The sequence below is a fragment of the Gymnoscopelus braueri genome (assembly GCF_963280865.1).
Source record: "Gymnoscopelus braueri genome assembly, chromosome: 8".
Classification (NCBI taxonomy): Eukaryota; Metazoa; Chordata; class Actinopteri; order Myctophiformes; family Myctophidae; genus Gymnoscopelus; species Gymnoscopelus braueri.
This window is the reverse complement of record NC_137609.1, coordinates 34,849,093-34,856,592: the sequence shown is the minus strand read 5'-3', so window position 1 is coordinate 34,856,592 and position 7,500 is coordinate 34,849,093.

The following is a 7,500-nucleotide window of genomic DNA, read 5'->3' as shown; positions in this document are numbered from 1 at the left end:
TATATCGTCCCACCCCTAACACCTACTGTACCATCACCTCCCAGTACTTACTGCACGACTTTCCTCACCCAAGCTGTGCTACTCATATGCAGAGTTGGCTGTCCCCAGGATCAAACCCATGACCTTGTGGTCTAAAGGCAAAAGCTCTACCGACTGAGCTACCCGGACACTCTATACTAGTGTTTTTTCAGTTTTGTCTTATTCAATCAGAAACACTCACGTCAAAGTAGATAAAGAACCATTTATTGCCACAAATGGAATACAGTTAAGCTTGGCGTTAAAGCTCCGCTCTTGGGAGAATATTTTCTGAATTTTGTCGAGGCAGCCTGCTAAGCATATATTCAGGAAATGCTTAAGCAAATCCCCCATAGGGATATATCAACAATAAGCAGTACATTGACATATTAGTTAGAATTAGCAGATATACATGATAATCACAAGTATTTGAGCCTATGCAAGACTCTAAACAAAGCAGATACTGTATACATGATAATCACAAGTATTTGAGCCTATGCCAGACTCTAATCAAAAGGTGGAGGCTGGGGTGGAGGAGGAGCTAGAAAAATGTGTTGGTTCAGCAACCAAGAAAGACCTAGAGAATATGAAGCCATATTTAAAGGAACCGCTTTGCTAATGCGTGAGCTGTGACTGGAGTATGAGTGTGTGACGTAATGACCAGCTGAGCTGTGAATGGGGAATAGAAAGCTGATGTTCACATCAGCTGACTGACCGCTGGTTACAGCTTTGGCGTGCAAGACTTCCGTGTCCTGCATGAACTAACGCTATGCTTCATTTGTGGGGACAGCTTTCCCCACAACACGGATGCTGGGGTTTAACCACTTAAACCCCATTAGCATCTATTGTGGGGAAAGCTTTGGCAGGAAAATAGCAGATCGACAAGCTCACAACGCGGCGCTCTGCGACGCGTTGTGAGCTTGTCGATCGGCTATTATAAGCGAAAGCTTTCCCCACAATAACAGAAAACAGAAAAGACACTAGTAGATCCGTGAGGGACTCTGCTCAACCACATGGGGTTTAAGTGGTTAAGTGGATAAACAATAAACCAACACAACTAGTCTGGTGAGGATTGGGCTTATTTTATGACTTTTGGGGGTCCTTGGCATGGAATGGTTTGGGGACCCCTGTCCCAAAGGTTAGTTTAGTTAAGATATGATGAACTGTTAAAAAAACCTAAAGAAAAGTGTGTTCCTTCTTCCACAGCTGGATAATAAATACACTGTGAACAAGCATTGGATGTGTCATACTGTGAATGACCATAAATCCCAGATGTGTCACGAGATGCAGTCGTTAAAATGTGATATTTATAAAACATTTAGAAAGCGGTTTCTGACCATTCATAAATCACTACACATGCTTACAGATGGTGTCATAACCACACTGTAAACATGCTTTCTGCAGAGCTGCGCTGAACTTAGTATTCGACAGCATTTTGTTTCAAATTGTTACCAAACTTCGTAACTAACTCGGTCACACTCAGTAAAATCCACAGTGCTAATAAATCCATTTATAACTCTTAGAGTCTACAAATGGAACCAAAATTTGGGTCACCTCCATTTGAGAAGAAAAATTCGGATGTCGCTGGAGTGGGGAGATATGGGGAGGAAAAAAAAGAAAAGAGAAAAGAAGAATAAATACATGTTTGATCTTGACCTGGATGTTGTAAACAAGTGGTTCTCAACCTGTGCGGTTGGGGCTCCCGGGGGGTTCCCACTTGATTTTGGGGGGGTCCCCAGATGACAGTAAAGTGACAATTTTAGGACTTATAAGACTTTTTTGATACCTAAACGAAAGAAAGAAATGAAATGAAAGTCATCGACAAACTATTATCTGGTCAAACATTGGCCAAATTGTCAAATAATATAAGAGATAATAAAAGAGGCAACATTTTTTTAAATACAAGCTCACAACGCCTCGCAACGTCTGTGGAACCGAGTCAAAATAACTCCTACAACTCCTACAATTCGAAGTGCTTGTCAGGGTGGGGGGTCTCTAGTTTAAATATGATTATTTTGGGGGGTCATGGCCTGAAAAGATTGAGAACTGAGAACTACCTGTAAACGACGCGCAGCAAAGGTCGTCGGGAACGGGAGTCAAACCCACAACACGCTGTCAGGCTGGTATTGCAGCCTAGGGTGCCTGGACCGTCACGCTACGGCCCAGGCCTAAACTACCTCTTTTTAAAATAAAAATATGTATAACTAGAAAATGTGCTCCTCGGAGCACAAGTCTCCGCCAGCAGACCCGTGCTATTTTAATAGCACGGGTCGTCTTGGTAGAACGGGTCGTCTTGGTAGAATGCGCGTGGTTTTTGGTGTTCTGCAGGGGCGACTGAATATGTAGTGCCTGCATCTAAAAAAAAATCTTCTTGAAGCAATGTGTCATATGGGAGTCGTCTTGAACATCTTCATTGTCTTGAACAGTTTCAGCAGTTGATTGGTGTGTTTGATCTATGTCAGTTTTCTCTAGTGCTACATAATGTATTTGATCAAGGTGGCCAATTGTTACAGTATTAAGACTTCGGCCTTGTTGTGGGATCAATTCAACTCTATAGTCCTCTTCTGTGTTACTGTTGTAGATGAGTATGCTTTCTTGGCTTTGGCCTTCTGCGCCTTTGCTTGACCAATGTTAGGTGTTCTCAGAGGGACACACACACGCACGGACGGGTGATTTGTACTGTAAGGTACTGTTCCAATCAAGACTGATTGATCCTGTCTTACCTCACTTCAAAAACATAAATGGCTTTTTGAAGTGACACACCTATTTATAGGATTTTATTTCGTCATGCGTCCCTCTAGCCAATCAAAGGCATTGGTGTCAACATATTGACACGTGTCACGTGGAGCTTGACCAATGTTAGCTTGGCTAGGAGGGAGGTGAACACACGGCGGGACGAAGCGAAAACATACTCTCCGCCTCCGGCGGAGACAAAAAAGGAAAGTTTGGACGTTGGAAGGAGTATTGCGCATGACACTAATGATGTTAATGTGCAGGTCTGATTCCCACAACACTATGGGTGAAATGTGAGCTCCATGAGTGGAGAGCACATTAATGGTGTGGAAAACAGTAAACATTATGGGCTTCTGACATAAAAGTTAATCACTGTGGGCAGAGCATGCTCACCATCTACTTTAACCATCTATCACTGTTTGTTCCTGTCTGTCTGGCTGGTCTGTCTCTCTCTCTTTCTCTCCGTCTGTCTGTCTCTCTCTCACCCTGTCTTTCTCCTTCACCCTGTATCTCTCCGTCTCTCTGTCTGTCTGTCTGTCTGTCTGTCTGTCTGTCTGTCTGTCTGTCTGTCTGTCTGTCTGTCTGTCTGTCTGTCTGTCTGTCTGTCTGTCTGTCTGTCTGTCTGTCTCTTCCCCCTCTCCCCTCTCTCTCCTTCTCCCCTTTTGTTCCGTCTCTTTCTCAATCTCCCTCTTTCTCAATCTCCCTCCCCCTCTCTCTCTCTCTCTCTCTCTCTCTCTCTCTCTCTCTCTCTCTCTCTCTCTCTCTCTCTCTCTCTCTCTCTCTCTCTCTCTCCCCCTCTACCACCCCCCTCCCCCCTCCCTCTCTCTCCTTCTCACTGGGTTAGTGTTGAACCAGAGCCAGTACAGCGTTCGTTGCCTGTGCCCAGTCAACCATGAGAGCAGTGTGTGGTTCTGTGTGCATGCCCCCCCCCCCCCACCAAACCCCAGCTTGCTAGCATGTTGGCAGCTGAGTGGCCAAGTCGTTCCTGACCCCCAGAGCGACCCCCAGGGACCCCCCACAGAGACCACCACCACCAAGGCTGGAGTGCAGTGTGCACCAGCCAGCCAGCCAGCCAGTCAGCCAGCCAGCACTGAGTGTTCTCTGGCCTACAGCTGGAGGTGCTGTGCTCAACACTAAAGCCTGATTTATACTTATAGTTGCACACTGGTGTTGCAAGCTGTAAATAGCAGATCTACAAGCTCACAAAGCTATTTACTGAGCACACAGCACCGGCACGCAACTAAGTATAGCTGAGACTTAAACCGACAGCAGCTATCTCATCTGACAGCGGTGTTCGTGTTATTGGATTTTGTGGGTAGATCCATAAAATGTAAGGGTGATTTTTACTTACTGTAGTTGCGAGCCGGTGTTGTGGCCCGAAAATACCAGTTCTACAAGGTACTGTACAGTATATATAGGTCAGATGTACAGAAAGAATATAAATAGCAGATGTACAAGCTGTTTGTACATATTACAGATGTACAAGCTCACACGTGTAACAGAGAGGTCCTCTGTTACAAATGGTGCACATGATAACCCAGAGTTGATTTAATTGCACAATATTAGCCCTTTAGTAATTTGCACAGCGTATTTTGCACAGTCATTATTTTATTGCTGAATACATTTGATTTGCTTCCTGTTTGGCTGAGATGGCCACTCAGCCACTAACAATTGCCTGTGTGTTTCAGCATGATTGGGCTGGACGGGCCATATCAGGATAGCTGGGGGGATTGAAATGATGTTGTAGTGTGAAGAAGGAATTATTGTATAACTTGTGTAGTTCATAAGACTTGCAATACTTATGTGTTTTAAGGCTATTTATATTTATGTATTTATTGTACGTTTAGTTAGGTATTTATTATGTCTTAGAACACCCCTGTGAATGGTGCAGTAAAATGGTATAGTCCAGGCTTATTAGGTCCAGCTGGGTATAAAATACTGCTGCCATTTCACAGAGGAGAGCTGAGGGTTAGAAGCTAGACACCACCATGCCTGGGTGTTTCAGCTAAATATCCTTGTATTGTCTTTTGTCATGTTTTGTGAATAAATACACCTTCGGGTTAAACCCTACTACAGGTGCCTCTGTACTGTTCCAGCTGCTAACACAGCCCTCTTCACTTTTAATACCAAAAATAAGACCATTACTGTGTCAAAAGTAATCGACAAACTAGCCAAAAATATGATCAAACCTGTCAAATATTACCAAAGAAAGAGGCATACAAACTAAAATAGTTGATCTACATGCACACAACGTGTTGTGAGCATGTAGATCAGCTATTTTCCCACTATTTATCTGTGGAACCGAGTCAAACTAAATGTAATGCCTCAACTCCAAGTGCTTGTCAGGGTGGGGGGTCCCCAATTCAAAATGATTCTATTGGGGTCACGGCCTGGAAAGTTTGAGAACCACTGCTTTAGGCCATAGATTCTGTTACGGTTACAAAATTGATTTTCCAGATCTTTTTTCTAAATCAGGAAAATCAATGAAAATATTGTTTTGTGACGGGATCAGCAAAACCATTTCAGCGAATAAAGTCGTTCTGATATAATCTTTTCTTTGCATGACAACACCAATAAAAAGCAGCTGGTTTAGTTTACGCATGCACTTCAATGTAATTGTCATGCCAGATAAATTTGTATTATTTTCCAGTAATACTAATGACTAGAACTAATTATGGCTCATTCAGTGTGTGACTGTGTGTACCTTTCCTTTTTATACATAACAAGTAAATTGAACTAATACCATAATGCATTCAACACTGAAGTATAATCTTGAATGGAGTACTAGTTTGTAAGGTTTTTTTTTTTTTTTATCTTGGAAAGTTTGTGCAAATCTTTGAATATATGCGCATACATATCAATTTGGGGGTCCTTGACATGGAAGGACCCCAAAGAAGTATATGAGCTTGTATATCTGCTATTTGTCAATAGCCAAATAAATCTAAAGTGACACAGATGCGTTACTTAGGCAACACAACCAAAACACACCTTCCTCTGAAAGCTTGGACTACTTTTTTCCTGTCCATCAAGATAAAGTACCTACCTACATACATACATACCTACCTACCTACCTACCTACCTACCTACCTACCTACCTACCTACCTACCTACCTACCTACCTACCTATAGGAATATAAATAGCAATATACAATGTACACTATATATGATCGACAAGCTCAAAGCGCGTCGCTTCACGCTGTGTTTCAAGCTTGTGGATCTGCTATTTTTTATACTTTTGTGTGACGGTATGATCAAGTAGGACAAGGTTCCCGATTCTATCCCCCACTTCATGCCATGGGTTAGCGTCAAAGTGCCCTTGAGCAAGACACTGCACCCCTATAACTACTCCCTATGAGCAGGGTGGTGTCTGGCATAGTTTCCTCCGCTGTCTGTGTGTGAATGGGGATGCACATTGTAAAGCACTTTGAATAAAGGCACTTTATAACTGCATCAGTTACCATTAAATCCATTCAATCCGGGAACGCATCTCTGTCATTTTAGATTTCTTTGGCTATTCAAAAATAGCAGATATACTATGAGCTTGTAGATCTGCTATTTTTGAATAACGGTATATATATATTTCTTAAAGCGAACATTTTGTAAAATCTTTGCTTCTGGGGGTCCTCGGAACAAACTATTATACAAATGTTCTCTTTGAAAAACATATATTCAAAGATTTGCACAAATTTAGCAGATCTACAAGCTCATAGCTCATACAGTAGCTTATATATCTGCTATTTTTGAATAGCCAAAAGAAATCTAAAATGACAGAGATGCGTTCCTGGATTAAATCGGTTAAAATGTACCATTTGGTGAGATAGGGCCTTGAGAAGGGTGCACACAATTACAGTAGCCGTGTTTGCAGATGGGAAGCAGACAGGGTGGTTTCTGTCACTGAACTAGCGACTACTACAGGTTGTTCAGCAGGGAGTGGAACTGGAAGGGATATAGCATATTCCTCCACTTGTGTTACATCCTTACATTTTTGATTGATCAAAAACGGTTTATGAAAAATGAAAAAATAAAACATAGCCTACCTCAGGGTGTTCCAAATAGCCTACCTAAACATGGGTTCAGTGTAGATTTGGTCTCTCTCCCTCTGATGTCAGGGGGCATGTCTGCCTCTGTGGCCCTGTGGAAATCTGCTGCTATAATGTCTGGCAGCAAGTCTGACAGCCATCACTGCATGAAAAGACTGATCCTCTCTCGCAGCCAGATGAGACCCAAGCTGGTTCTTGTTTATGTACAAACCCTTGATCAAGAAACTTTCACCCCATTACTCAATGTCTTTTAGCTGGACTGTGTTTGAGTTTATCTAACCCTCTCCCAGGGCTGGCTTGTTCTCCAGGTCACTCATGTTAACCACTTAGACCCTATGTACTTCATTGTACATCAAATAGACGACCTACATGCTCACAACACGTCACAATGCATTGTGGGCTTGTAGATCGGGTATTTTTGCCCAATGCTCATCAATAAATTCAGTGATTGACCAATCAGAATCAAGCATTCAACAAAGCTGTGTAATAATGACATGTAAAGAAGAGTGATACTAGGGTTTATGTGGTTAAAGGCCTGACACTCCAAGTCAACTTGAAAGAACTATGGTTACTAATGACAACTGATCACCGGTCTATTGAGGTCAATGGACGGGAGGTTGTCTCCTTCTCTATACTAAGAACGCAAATAACTTGTGCTCTTGGGAAGAATGTTTTGAACAGGTTAACTTGGATGGGAACAAGTTAGGTACAT